This window comes from Triturus cristatus, chromosome 4_1 (genome assembly GCF_964204655.1).
Source record: "Triturus cristatus chromosome 4_1, aTriCri1.1, whole genome shotgun sequence".
Taxonomy (NCBI): domain Eukaryota; kingdom Metazoa; phylum Chordata; class Amphibia; order Caudata; family Salamandridae; genus Triturus; species Triturus cristatus.
Window position 1 is genome coordinate 13,831,598 of NC_140585.1, and position 14,861 is coordinate 13,846,458.

The following is a 14,861-nucleotide window of genomic DNA, read 5'->3' on the forward strand; positions in this document are numbered from 1 at the left end:
GCAATGCGATATCACGCAGGAGGTCACGCGAGTCCTCGGGCGGCCTGTCCGACACTGAGGCATAAACCATTCGGAAATAGTCCGAGAAACACTGTACAATCCTCTCAGGTTCCACAATCACATCTCCCCCCTCTCCCGTCAACTCCGGCACTACTCTATTAACCCGTTCTTTTTTATCCAGCCAAGCCAGGAGTTTCCCGGCCTTGTCACCAACATCATACAGACGGCCCTGCTGTTCCCTACTGAGGGTCTTAGCGGCATTAGTCACTAGGTCCTTATACTCGGATTGCTTCAAGCACAGCTCATGCAGTGAGGCCTCTGTAACCTCCTCCTCCAGCGCTCCCTCCAAAGCCGCGATCTCCTCCTCAACCTGCAAAACCTCGCCATCTCTCCGCCGCTTGGCAGCCACTACAAGGGAGAGGGCTTCCCCCCGCAGCACGGTCTTAAATGCTTCCCACAGCGACAGCGCCGAGTCCACGGATCCCTGATTGTCCTTGAAAAAATTATCTACTGTCTTTACCAGCGCGCTGCGCATCTTGGGGTCTCGGAAGTACCAAGGGTTGATAGGGGCCACCCTTCCCCCTCCCTCCCGACCTAGATCCAGCCTGACCCACACTGGCGAATGGTCAGATATACCACGCGCCATGTGCCTGGCCTCGGACACCAATGAGGCATGCGCAGCCAGAGTGAGTAGGTAATCAATCCTAGAAAGGCTACCATGCGCCCCGGAGTGGAAAGTGTATTGGCTCTGTGTGGGGTGCCGGAGCCTCCAACAGTCTATGAGGCCAAGCGTTTCTAGAAAGTCTGGAAGCCACTTCTGAGCCCCCCCTGTGTCTCTGGGCGGGTATCTATCCAGCAGACCGGAGCCAACAGCGTTGAAATCACCTCCCACCACAAGCATACCCCCCGGGAGATCCAGCAAGGCCCTACCCAGATCTGTAAACGTGGAGGCCTGCAGGGCTGGCGGGACATAAACCGAAACTAAAACCAAAGTTCTTCCTTCCCACCGCCCCGCCACCGCCACAAACCTCCCCCTATCATCAACAATGGTGGAGTCCACCTCAAATGGTAGCGAGGCTCTGACTAGGATGCCCACACCCCTGGACCCAGAGGAGAATCCCGAATGAGCTATGAATTTGTAACCCTTCCTATTCAGAGCATAGCACGTATTACCTATAAGATGCGTCTCCTGCAGCAGGGCGACATACGGCAATGACCGTTTCAAGAATTGCAAAACAATCCCACGCTTAATGCGATCCCCCAAACCATTAACATTCCAGCTTATAACACTTAAACCCCTACCCCCCATCCCCAAACGTAAAGAGGCCCACCCCACACCCGAAGAGCCACCATGGAACAGCCCTGGAAATAATCACTATGCCTTGCGAAAACAAACCCCCCAACAACAAACCCAAAATCCCGGAAACCCCCCCCACCCTGCACCCCTGCTGCAGCTTACAAAGCCCCCCCAACTTGCAGTGTGCCTGTCGCCCTACCAAACCCAAAATCTACAAAAAGTACCCTAAGGGAGGAAAGAGCTCCCCTCGTCCTCACACAACCTCCGTATTTACTGCAAGTCATTATCTAAAGTCAGTCCGAGTCAGTCCGGTTCCGAAGACATCAACCTTGTTCATCCCGGCCAGAGTCCCCGTCTACGGCAGTGTCCTCCTCCGTGCGTCGTCGAGGCAGAGCGTCCAGCCATTCATCCGCCATGGCAGGCGACTCAAAGAAGAATGTTCGGTCTTCATACACCACCCGCAGTCTGGCAGGGAAGAGCATGGCGTATTTCAGTTCCCTCTCCCGAAGCCTCCTCTTCACCCCCAGGAAGCCCTGCCGCTGCCTCTGCACCTGCTGGGTGAAGTCAGGATAGAAATTCACCGACGCGTTCTGGAAGGGGACCGGGCCCGTTACCCTCGAGGCCTGCAGGATCGCGTCCCGGTCTCGAAAATGAAAGAGCCGGGCGACAATCGGCCTCGGTGGGGCTCCCACCTTGGGCCTCCCACCCGGCACTCTATGGGCCCTCTCAACTGCGAAGAACTTCCCAAGACCCTTAGGCTGCAGATGGTTGAGCACCAAGTCCTCCACGAGCAGGTCCACGGAAGTCTCGTCCGATGACTCCGGGACCCCGATAACGCGCACGTTGTTGCGCCTGGCCCGGCTCTCGAAGTCCTCCAGCCGGCGGGCGGCGAGATCACTCTCGGTCCGCAACTTACGGACCTCGGTCTGCAGGTCCGAGACATCATCAGCAAGGCCCGTGGTCTTGATGTCCAGGGATTTGACCCGTTCATTTGTTTTGCCCAAATCCGCGCGGATCAGATTAACATCCACCAAGATGGTATCCACTTTGTGCGCCAGGGCATCAAACTGTCTTCCCATCGAAGTCTGCAGTCCGTCGAGCGCGCCCATGACATCCTGCAGTGAGAGCTCCGGGGCCAAGGGTGAGGCAGTCTTCTGTGTGTCCGGGGACTGGCTCGGTGCACCCGGTGACCCCCTCTGCTGGGCATAGCGGTCCATGTTATTGGCTTGAGTATAGGCTCCCCGCCTGGTGGCCTTAGGCTTCGGCCGGTCCACCTCTGCTTTGCCCGACATGGTGGGTTCAAGCAAGTCGGTTCAATCAGGACTGCCCTCTCTCAGCGAGAGAGAGCAGGAGTGCTTCGTCTAGCGATGGGTCGCCAGTGTGGCAGGCAGAGCGTCCAAATGATAATAAGGCAGCCGTGAGCACTCCCTGGGCTGGGCAGACAAAGGGCGAGAAAGTGAAAGTGAAAGGATAGGGACCTCCGTCCGGCAGTTCACACCTCGCCTTGCCGCTGTTGTTCAATTAGAGGTCGGGCATCCTGCCAACTCGAGCCCCTGGCATCCCTCGGAGATAGGCCTCAATCTTCCGCCATGCATAACTCCGGTTCCCGGTGGGCGATTCGACCTCGGGTGGCATCAATCGCCTCCTTGACAGGTCATCTACACGATGCCATGCATACAAACAGGATTAGATACAGGATAGACGACGGAGGGCACGAGGGTCTCGGGAGCTCAAAGCTCACGCGGCCATCTTGGTCAAGGGCTAGGCTCCTCCCTTGAACAGATTCTTGATGGTAATTAACAGTTGTCTCTCAGCGGGCTGCCTTACTTCTGCCATCATCTCCTCGCAGGCCTTAAGAAGGTATCACACTACACAAAGTTTGTGAGAACCCTCAAAAGCTGGATAAATTGCTGACCTGGTATTAGTTTTGGTTCTTGGAGATATAGTGAAGGTAACCCTTTCCAGAGTGAAAACTCTCACTGTGATGTCTAATGCTCTGACATCAGACACTCTCTTACAGGTGACAACATGGCATAGCAACATGGCCAATTTAGCTGAAATCTCCTTCCTAGAAAGGTAATGATTATCCTGCCAGCCCTAAAGATGACGTAGTACTAGACGGACGTCCAGTAACCCAGAGTATCTGGGTTCCAGGGGCTGTGACATTCTGATGCCTTGGAGCAGTTTACACACCCATGGGTGTTTCCCCACTGTAACGTTGTTGATGGGATGATGTCCCGCTGAAATTGTAGATCTGAAAGAATTCCCCCTTCAATAAAGAAGCCCAGAGCAAGACAGTTCTGCATGAAAATCAAGATGAAGATTATCTGCGTCCACGTAGGATCCAGGCGTCTCTCCGCACACCATCAACCCATCTTCTCCAGGCCGATCTGTACCTTTGGACTGTCTCGGGGGCCGATGCCTGCTAGATGAGCCTCTCACTTTCATCCAAAAGTCTGCCGTCTGCCGTCTGCCCAGCATCGCCTAAAACCTCCAAGCCATGAGGCTGAGGTGACCCTGTAAGACCAGTGGATGTGGACGGCCGCTGGGATCCCGGGGAACGATGGAAGTTGCACTGGGGCCACCCACAATAGCTCCAACAGGGTTGGGAACCATGCCTGAGACTTCATGTCCGTGTTATGAAGAACAAAGAAGTTCTCTGACGCAGGACTTGAGACCGCACTTGGGGAATCAGAAGAAATGGTGGCAACACATAGCCTTGACCTATCGTCAGGTCTTGCAGGAAGGAGTCTACCGCCAATGCTCCCGGATCCGGTCGGCAGCTGACATACCATGGCAGTTGGGCATTCAGTCTTGAGGCAAACAGGCCCACGTTGCATGGATCCCGTCGGTCCATCAGGGCCTTGAATGTCACTGGGTCCATTTGCTGGAATCCTTGAAATGTCTGGAGTTCTATTCCGTCACTGTGTTCTGAGACCCCGGAAGGTACTCCGCCGTCACCGAAATCTGGAGATGGAGGCAGTAGTGCAAAAAGTCCTTGGCCAGCTCTGCTAATGCTCTTGAGTGGGTAGTTCCAACCGATTGATATATTAGACTGCTGTTGTATTTTTCATCCTCAGGAGGACGCAGCAGGAGACCGTGTCCCACGTTAGAGATAGGATTGCAAACAACCCTGCGAGAAGTTCCAGGCAGTTGATGTGCAAACTCATCTCCCACTCTGTCCATCTGCCTTTCATGAAGATCGTACCACATCTGGAACCCCAACCCAGCTGGCTAGCATCCAACTCTATTATCAGGTCTGTGAGAGATCTGAGGATCGCTCATCTGATCAACGCCTCCAGGTGGTCTACCATTATAGTTTTGTTTTGGCCTCCACGGTCAGAGAAACAAGTTTTGAACAGGTGCGACCCCTCCGTAGACGAGTCACCTTCAATCGCAGTAATGCCCTGTAATGCAAAGGGCCCGGGAAAATGGCTTGAATCAAGCATGACAATAAACCAGCTATCCTGGCCAACTGCATGAGGGAAATCCTGTCCCTTTTCAGGACCTTGGTCAATTCTTTCCTGATCTTGTGGATCTTCTGCTCTGGGAGGCTCAGCGTGGCTGACCTGGAGTCTCTGAGGAACCCCAGAAAGGTCATGGTCTGCGACTGAGTCAATTCTAACTTCTGTCTGTTGATGACGAATCCCAAATCCTGGAGGAGCGCAATAGTCGTGCTCAAGTGTGACAACAATTGTGTGTGTGATTGATCCATCAGGAGTATATCATCGAAGTAATTAACCAACCTGATACCCTTCGTCCTTAGGGCCTCCACCACTGGTTTGAGGAGCTTCATAAAGCACCATGGTGCTAAGGAAAGGACGAACGGGAGAGTTTGAAATTTGAATATCGGGTCCCTCCACTTGAATTGCAGAAAACAGCAATGTGGGGGAAATAGAGGGACTATGAGGTATGCATTTTTGAGGTCCAAAATTACCAATCAATAGTCCTACCGAAAGAGATCTCTCAGATGGTGAATGCCCTCCATCTTGAAGTGGCAATATACTAGCTACTTGTTGAAGCCTGTATGGTTTATTACCAGATGAAACCCCTTGTCCTTCTTTTCTACTATGAAACAATTGCTGAGGAAACCTCGAGGGTGTAGTACTGACCTTCGAATTGCTGCTTTGGTGAGGCATTCCTGTACCTTAGAGTCAATCAGGCATGTGTCCTGCTCCGAGAAAATCAAGAGATGCGGCCTTGCCATCAGAACCGGAGTTCTGTAGGACTCCATGTGGTAGCTCTGTACCGTCTCCAGGAACCAAGTGTCCGACGAGATCTGTGCCCACTTCTGTGCAAAAAATCTCCGCCTCCCCCAGTCTTTGAGGGAAAGAAAGGTTATCGCCTACCGTTGAAATCGCCGGGTGTGTTAGCCCCTCCTTGGGCAGTGTGGCTGGCAAAGAAGGTCCCCTGCCAGCTGCCATTAAATCCGTTGTTCTGGCAGGCTTGACCTCTTTTTTATAGATGTCTGCGACCTGTCTAGAGCCGCAAATGTGACCACGAACTTCCCAAGTTCTTTCACAAAGGGCTCACCAAACAACTGCCCTTACCTCCAACAACTCCCCCAATTTAGGGTCTATCTCAATCAGGAGGGAACGTTGCCTCTCTGCGGAGAGAGCACAGTTGGCGTTACCTAACAGGCATACCGCCCCCTGCACCCAACCTGTCACAATATCAGTGGGTAGGGAGTCTCAAATTGACTCACCTGTTCTGCCAGCTCAATGATTTTTGTCAGGGGCCCCACGACGTCTAAAAACATATCTTGACATGCCCTCCAGGAGCGGTCAATCCCCTTCTTGGGATCCTTCATGTACTTTGCAAAAAAGGTACATATCTTGGGGTCTATGTCAGAGGTGGCAGCCATCTTGCCCCCTAAGCTAGCCTAGGGCACTTCGCCTGCAAGCGGGTACTTGCTTAACCAGGAGCTGGCAAATTTTACTGGCCACATATTCTGTCACTTTCTGGTCAGGGAGCTATTTTGAGGATCTTGGGTGGTAAATAACATCAGGCTCGAACATGTCGGTTGAGGTGGAATCCCCTTCCAAGGATTTGGAGGCGGCTGACCCAGGGCTCCAGGGTCTACCTGAATCCTGCCCCCCATCAGAGGATCCGTCCTCATCTGTGTCACCCTCACCATGTTTGGGGGACCCCTCCTCAGGGTCAAAGTATAGTGCAACAGAGTCGCTTATTTCCCCGGGAAAGCTTCCTTCCGGTAGGGTGTGTTCTTTAACATGCGTAAACTCTTATGAAGGCCTCTCTCAGCTGATCAAAGCCTTCCAGGTGCCCTGCGTCAAGTTTCTGGGCCATGTGAGAAGTTATCACGGATAGGCCACTAGGCCCTGCCCACAGGTCCCCAAGGATCCCAGAGTAACCAGAGACCTGGGACGTCAACTTTTCCACACTGTCCTGTAGGTGGGCAAGCACTCCAGTGATAGCGTGGGAGAGAAGCTTGTCAACCTCTGCAGGAAAGCAACGTTGATAGGGCCATTCCTCTTCAGAGGCTAGGTTAGGGGAATATTCATGGTCGCAATAGGACTCTATCACAAGTAAGGGTGTGAGCACCAGATATCACTAATCTCGCCCTGTATTGATTAAGATGGGCAGCCCCATCACAGTTGCTTGGTAACTAGAAGTAAGACAATCAGCTACTAGGTGGCATCAACCCTACTGCGTTCGCAAAGTCATGCGGGGGTTGGTGGGGAGGGAAAGCTAAAGTGGGGAGTCCTTGCTTCCCAGGAAAACCATTGCAACCTCCCTAACACATGTCATGGGTCTGTGGAGTGCTCAGGATAGTGCACTGGTCAACAGGCCATAACGCGCCTGACAGAGTCCATCGACGGCGCAAAACAGTGCCACCTAGGGGATTTGCACGGTATAATGACGTGCTAGGGCCGAAGCCTACTGCATGATAGCCGCAGAAATAAGCACCAGTATAAACACTGTAACTGCTTAATAACAACAGTACAAGCTCTTAATATATAGCGCTCTGTACCCCCCAATATCACTGAACCACAAGAGTCGTTAAGGAAGTGAGGAGCTTAACTGATGGAGCAGTGAAGGAAGAGGAAGTACTAGATGAAGCATGAATTTATATGGACATGTGGACTGTGTTGGGATTGGTTAATGGTTGTCATGAACACATTCTCCATTTGGTTCATGGGCTATGTAGTGTTTGAAGTTTTTTTGTTTAATCTTTGAATCTGCTGTACAATAAAGAATGAAGAAAGTAATGCATAATCCTCGCCTCCAGTCCTGACATAGAATCGAGTAATATACCTGGTTCTCTTCTCATGAGCAGAAGCCCCAAACTGAACTGGTCTTGAGAGCCTTAGCAGTGTAGACAATGAGATGAAAGAGAGGAAGACATCCCTCTTATTGAAATGTAAAGCTCTTCTCCCTTGCAGGGGAAGGTACTCTGAATCACAGGGCAGTGCCTGAATAGATGGGGGGCAGGGGGGTGAAATAAGGACATCAAAAATGGTGTTTGAGCCTGAAATATTGACTGCAGAAGAGATTGCAAGAGGCCTTTTTAGAGAAGCAAGTACCAACCACATGGAACAGGTATCACCAAACCTGGGGTAAGGAGAAAACTGAGGCAATGAAGGGCCTGGTCCTAACGTGCATAGCGGTCAACAGGGTCTGAGTAGTGGGACTGGAAGTAATGTTTTTCAATGTGGTGAGAACTTTGGAGGAGGCAGTATTCATTCAGGGTGGAAGACCGAAACAGTCAGGAGAACATAGCTGGTGAACAAATGGGACAAATGTGCTCTCGGACTGGAGGTTGGTGAAGTTTCTAGATAATAGGTATAGCATGAGAAAAATAATCAAAAGGAGACCATCAGTTTAGCTGATGCACTCTGAACGACCTTAAGTCATTTAGTAGGGTTGTAGGAACCTGTAAATCAATGCAGCTGCTACAAGGTGCCTGCTTTCTAGGGTCAAAGAAGGGGCAATCTTTTTCAGGCTTTTAATATGATACCTGCATAATGACATAACAGACAGGCCTTGCCAGGCAGAGAAAGAACTGTTGATCTTTACTTTCAAGCTCTACACATTTTGAGCAACAAGTGGAAGAGGGTCCATCTCCGAAGTCTAGTAGGGATCAAGCCATAAGTCATTATGGTAATTAACAAGCAGAACTTCGGTCTTCTCTACGTTTCACTTTAGTTTATTGCAACCCAGCCACTGCCATAGGAAAGGCATGGTTTGGTGGAATGGGAGGGGAGGGGAGGGTTTACTGTCTAAACACAGCAAGATCTGGGTGTCGTCAGAACACATAAATAGCTGGTGAACAAATGGGGCGAGATTGACGACCCACGAGTCACTCTGAAACTGAATGCAATTTGTTGAATGAAAAGTTGCCCAATCTGGCGATACATGTTCAGCCTGTAAAGAATGATATGAACCTTTTTAGGGCCTAGCACCCGATACCCAAAGCCTCAACATGGTTCACCAAGATGGAGTACTCAACTGAGCGAAGACAGCAGAGTGATCTAATGAGATTAAAGCATTGGTTCCTGCTCCCATTAGAGCTCATCTATAATAGGGAGAAGCACTGACTCTGTATTGTGCGATGGCCAAAATCATGCTCTAGTGTCCTTGGCTACAAATCTTTCAAACAGCTAGGAGCAAAGGAAAGTAATGATATTGGTCAGAATTTTTTCAAAATCAAGGGATCTGCTTTTGGCTTTCGTAGCAAAGGATTTGCTGTGGTGTCTTTAAGAGCGGCAGGCACAATACCATTAACTACTAAGTGGGGAGTAATGGCAGAGGTACTGGTCCAACTGAGTGATTCAGTTGTTTAAAATGGGTTACAGGACTGACGTTGTTCAGCTAACCAGATCTAGTCACCTCAAAAAGAAGTTGTAGAAGTCTCAGGGAAGAAAGTGGAGAGATCCCTGTGTCAAAGGTTTAACTCTACAAACTTGTCTCCTTACACATCGGGCTCTCATCGGCTCTTTGCTGTTTCACCAAATTACTCAAATCGGCAATAGAGTTTCTAACATCCAGAGTCAAGAGGCTGATCTTTATCTGGATGCTGAATCAGATGGGGGCCCGGTTTCTCACCCCAATTTATCGCCCAGGTCATGAGCTTCAGAATCAGCCCCATCATCGAGGTCTGCCAGTGCAACTAGATCCTCCTCTCCAGGGGTATGGTCAGGATCAAACTCGTACTAGGATGTCAGGCGCCTTTTCAGGAAGGCCTGACTTGGACTTTCCAAGCATTAGAAGTAGGAGGTTGTGATGGTCTTTTGGCCTTGGATTTACCCAGCCTCATAGCTTCCCTTGAAGTTCAATGGGACACGTGACAGACCAACCTTTCCCCAGCTGGGGTGCATAGAGCGTTTCGATGCTAATGAGAGGATTTGCCTGCTCACCTGCTCCAAGAAGTTCGAGACTGTCCTTTGTAAAGATGCATCTATAGCAGCAAACGCTTCATCAAAGGGGGGACCACCTGATTGCCTAAGGTGTGCCCCACCCCCACACTCCCTTCCATCATCTGCCATGGTGCTCAGGTGTAATTGTAAGTATTCACCCTGGCATTAGGAAGGGCTACTTGGAATCTAGGAGGGTAATTGCCCTCAAGTCAATTGTCGCTCCCCACTGTTCTCCTTAGATTACTGCCCGTATCCCAAAAACACCCCTGGATACATTGTACAAATCATGCTATGCAGATGAGCACCTAATGTACTCCCCAAAATAAATCCCTTCCTCATGCATAAACGCCAACTTTCAGGAGGAAAAAAAGGTAAGTAATGCAGCTGTGAAATTAAACGTACACTCTGCTGATACTCTGCCAATCTATGAGAGGAAAGAATGATGGGTGCTTGTGAGATGCAAAGCTGCGCATTCTAACTCAAGCACCCTCTAGTAGCGCACACCCGTCACTGCGCGAATCGGATTATTGACTGGGGTATGCAGCACTAAAACTCCCCAGCAGCCAGAGTACAGTTCAAGCTTTTGCAAGCGTGCAGTCACCATGTGTGCACTTCCTGACCCTGCGACTGCCAAACACAGCTGTCACAGGGGCGGGAGGCCAGGCAGATGAAACACCAAGAACTCAGTGGGGAAAACTATTTAACAAGAATAATGAACCCCAGGGGATGACTTGACATATAGAGATTAAAGTAGCAGAGCAGTCACAAATCATGCACATTGTTTCCCTATAATACCCATATATGAAAAAACACTTATCTGGCTACAGAGAAAAGAAAAAAAAAAAGTAGAGGTGCTTAACCTCTTTTGCTAGAAAGGAGGAACTGTCATTAGTGGACTGTTTTCTTTAGGCTTGGGTCCCATGGAATAGGTAGTTCCTGAATGTGTTCTATAGTTCAATGTTGCTGATGAGCTGCTGAGCTAATAAAATGGAGAGAGAAATGCATAAGCTGAAAACTTTGGTCCCAACATAGAATGCGTATTAACTTTGCATATATGAGAGCACTTTGGAACATTTAAGATGGAATACCGGTGCTGCTCCACCCCAGATGTATGAAACTTATGAAACTCGAAGGGTTTGAGGGTGCTCAGTAGGATTAGAGGGGTCACAGGTTCAGACCTGCCAACCTATAAACATTTTTCAATATGTGTGATGTGAGTCAGGTCCTTGAAGGTGGTAGGTCTTTCCACAGAGCACAACCTGTGGCACTTTAAATTCACCCCAACACCAAAAACAAAGCTTCTGAGACAGCTGCCACTGTCCCGGGATGGTTTAAACTCACATGGACATCGGCGTCACAGAACCTCCAAACATTTCGCAGGAAATCTGATCTCTGAAGGGATTTCCAGCTAATTGTGTGCGAACCGTGTGATATCACCTGCGCAGCCAATATTGAGTGACACACGGCGGCACCGAGTTGGAAGGTTGCCAAGTTGCTGTCTCCCATCATTTGTTGTGTCCACACCCTGAGCTGCTCCTCTCAGTTCTTGACTCCAAAGGCCAAGCTCAACAGTCTGACTTCAATACACATCCTGTAGGGAGGAGATAGAGAGTCCTTGTGGTGTTCACTGGCCGTGGCTAAACCTGTGACCTACCTAAGCTACTGTGGTGTGTGCATGATGTAATAGAATGTTGGTGATGGATGGTAGAAGTCAGTGTCCGGTGATGGAGATGTGATAATACACCGCATATCTTGGTGCTAAAGAAGTGGTCACAAGTTGACAGCAATAGCAGATAATATTTGACTCACGTCCACGCAGCTGTATCAGTACGAAAGACAAGAACCAGATGTATAATGAGCTAAAGCAGTGTTGCAAATGAAGATTCCCTGGAATATTCTGGCACCACATTCAATATTCCAGGTGTGAGGTGTCAATTCTCACTTACCAGCATTAACAGAGAAGAGCATGTGAACTTTTGATAGTACTTGTGCGATGACGGTGTTAACCCTGCTGCTTCGTGAGCCTGGCTGAAGAATGTTATAAACTAATTTCTCTCCTGCAGTACAAAGCAACATATGACATGTGGCCTCAGAGAATCCTAGAGATGGAGGGGTATCATACATGTATCTTAAACAGGAAGCTGTTCACACTCACTGGAGTGTATGCCATAATTGAACATTTAAAGGGCTTTCTGTAAGCTGGATACTGTTCATGTGCACTGGAGTGTACAACGTAATAGAACATTTAAAAGGATAAAAGATTTAGTAGGTTTTGCGTCAAGAACAATCAATTTTATTAACAATACAGAGGTGAAGATTATGCTTCTCAATCTTTGCTGCAATATTCGCAGCAGCCATTAAGAACAGTCAAACACAAAAAACTACATTTCCCATCAGTTTAGTGATTAATCAGCACATACATGTCCTTTTATCAATCAGAGGCACCAAAAGGACTCCTCTTTCTTTACTCAGTCCAACAAAAGATCAACAACTTGGAACTTCACTTACAGAAGAACAAAAAGCCACTGTAACTCCAATATGGATGGTATGATACAGAATTCCACTATAGCCTAGAACCCTCCAGGTGGTCACGGAAGAGAAAACAGTGTCACTAAGGACAGCAAATCCAGAAGAACCACAGGATCCAACCTGTTATTGGTGCAATACCCATTTGGCCGTGCAGCTTTACAGAACGGCCTTTACTCCTGCTTCTGCTTAGTACGAGAAACAACTTCAAACAAGGTAACGTCCAACCCGAAACAGAACATTTAAATAACAGAAAAGGACATCAAATGACCAACACGGCACAATCCTGGAATATAATATTAAGAGCTTGATTTATTATTGGGCGGATGGTATGCAGTTCCACCATGGGCAGAAAGTACATTACTCTATCCCCATGGTGGAGAGACCATCCGCCTAATTAATAAATGACCGCTAAGCAGGCAGTCATTTATCAAACATGAAGGCGGTTCCTGGCAATGTGTATTACTCTGTTCTATGGGGCTGTACCAGCAGGACGCAGCCCTATAGCAGAGAGTAATTGGTTTTTTACGGGATTTTCTTTTTGTAAACAAAAAATATAATGCTCCTTTCATCATGGGAGTCTTCGGTGAGCAGAGCATTATAATGTTTTCATTGTTCCTTCTGGCGGTAAGAAACAGCATAAAAGGACTACATGTCCAGCATCTACATCGGACATGCCGCCAACATGTAAATTAGGCCCTCATTCACATCTAATGCACATGTTGACTAACGCTGGGATAATCCTCGCCCTATGCCCTTAATAGAATTGAAAATTCTTGAGGCAAACGCTATAACATTTTTAATTCTATGTCAGGAACGGAGGCTGAGATTTTGCTTGTTTAAAGCGTGTCAACGAGCACTGATGCCACATTGGCTATTGGCTTATAATAAAATGTCTTGAAAGTAAAATCAGATGACCAATCTATACCCTCATAATATTCTCTAACCTAGAGCCTAATAAACATGTTTTGGTGCCATTGAACCCCTGACTGAGTGTGCCCCAATGTACTCATGTCAACCCAGTCTTCTGCCATAAAACGCCCAACCTATCTGACCAGATCAGCTGATCTGACAGGAACAAATGGCTTTTGCAATCAAAAAATGGCCTTCAGCATCTTGCTTGAATCCCATTGAACAAAGCTCATACGATTTCAAACATTATACAACACATAATTTAGGGTCATTAGGAAAATCTAAATATGAATCATTTAGAAAAGGTGATATTTTGTCCAGAAATGTGGAAAGACATTCCTTCAGGCGAAAAGACCTCATAGATCTAAAGCTCTTATAACCAAAGATCTGCTACATGACATCCAGCATAAAAGCATTGTCAATCCGACTAACAGTTGTTTCACAATCAGGAGAAATGGCTTTTATCGGCCCCTCTGCCTTTTAGTTCATGAAGTCAATAATAATGCCCCGCTTGGAATCTCCCCCCTGGACCCACCTCTCCTCCTCTCCCCTTTGGACTCACCTCCCCTCTCCCCTCTCTCCCCTGGACTCACCTCCACTCTCCCCCCTGGACTCACCCCCTCTTCGCCCTGGACTCACCTCCCCTCATCCCCCCTGGACTCACCTCCCCTCATCCCCCCACGACTTCCCTCCTCTTCCCCTTGGACTCACCTCCTCTCCCCCTTGGACTCACTTCCACTGCCCCCTGGACTCACCCCCTCCCCTCTTCCCCACCACCCTGGACTCTCACTCTCTGCCCTCCTCACACCCTGGACTCACCTCCCCTCGCTGCTGCCACTGCTCCCCTGTGTAGTTAACTCAGGAACGGATTCATTTCCGGGTGACCAGAGGCAGCGACAGCACCAGCGCGGAGGTTGTTCGAAACATCTTTGTTTTCTGAGCCAAATTTCTGCTTCCGGGTCAATCGCGATAGAGTTAGCACCAGCAGAGAAGGCTGAATGAAGCGTCCTCTTAGCGTTACATTACCCCTCCCACCCAACAAATGTCTGCTTTCGGGTCAGCAGCGGCAGAGTCAGTGGCAGTTCCGTATGCTGATGAGCTCTCCTGAGGCCTGTGAGTGTGATAGTGTCCGGGTCAGCGGCAGCAGCGTCAGCAGCAGCAGCGGGTCATAGCATCTTCCTCTCTGCCCAGCCTCCTGCAGAGGAGTGAGAACCCCTAGGGCTCTGTCCGTCTGTCCAGTGGAAGGAGGAGCCCTGTTTGCAGTCACCTTCATTTTCAGATCCTCACAGACCACACATCCCCTGCCCCATTGCAGTCTGTAAATGTCTGCCCAGGGAGGAGACTGTCAGCACCACCTGCTGTGACTCAGTAATCCTGAAGGACACCTGCAAAAAAACTAAAACCTTTACGTTATTTCCTTGGCCTCACTTACTACAGCTTGCCTGTTTCTTGTGCCGACCTCAGACACATACCCTTTTTACGTCTCGCCTGGTGTAGGCTGCGCACATGCGCAGTCTCGCTGGCGAGATTTAATGACTTTGGTTAGTTTCTGTAAAGGGCATTAAGCCCTGCCCCACTTTTCCATTGGCAGGAGTCACCGTTTATGCTAAACGGTGGCCAGCCATTGGAAAAGAGGTGTGTGTGACATTTTTGATTGGCTTTCTGAGCCGTCCCATTTGGACGGGCTCGTCTGCCTTCCTTCTGCCGTGAAAGCTTTCTTATCTTTATGGAGCCATGTCTTTCAAACA

The 14,861-nt window shown here is 49.2% G+C and overlaps 1 protein-coding gene across 1 annotated transcript in view; it reads right to left on the reverse strand.

Moving 5' to 3' along the window:
* LOC146839308 (uncharacterized) overlaps positions 1 to 14,483 on the reverse strand; it is a 93,728-nt gene extending 79,245 nt beyond the window's left edge. Inside the window, exon 1 of the mRNA XM_085651332.1 lies at positions 13,933 to 14,483. The gene's annotated coding sequence lies outside the window, so the exon portion shown is untranslated. The remainder of the gene's footprint in view (positions 1 to 13,932) is intronic.
* Between the last annotated feature and the right edge of the window lie 378 nt (positions 14,484 to 14,861).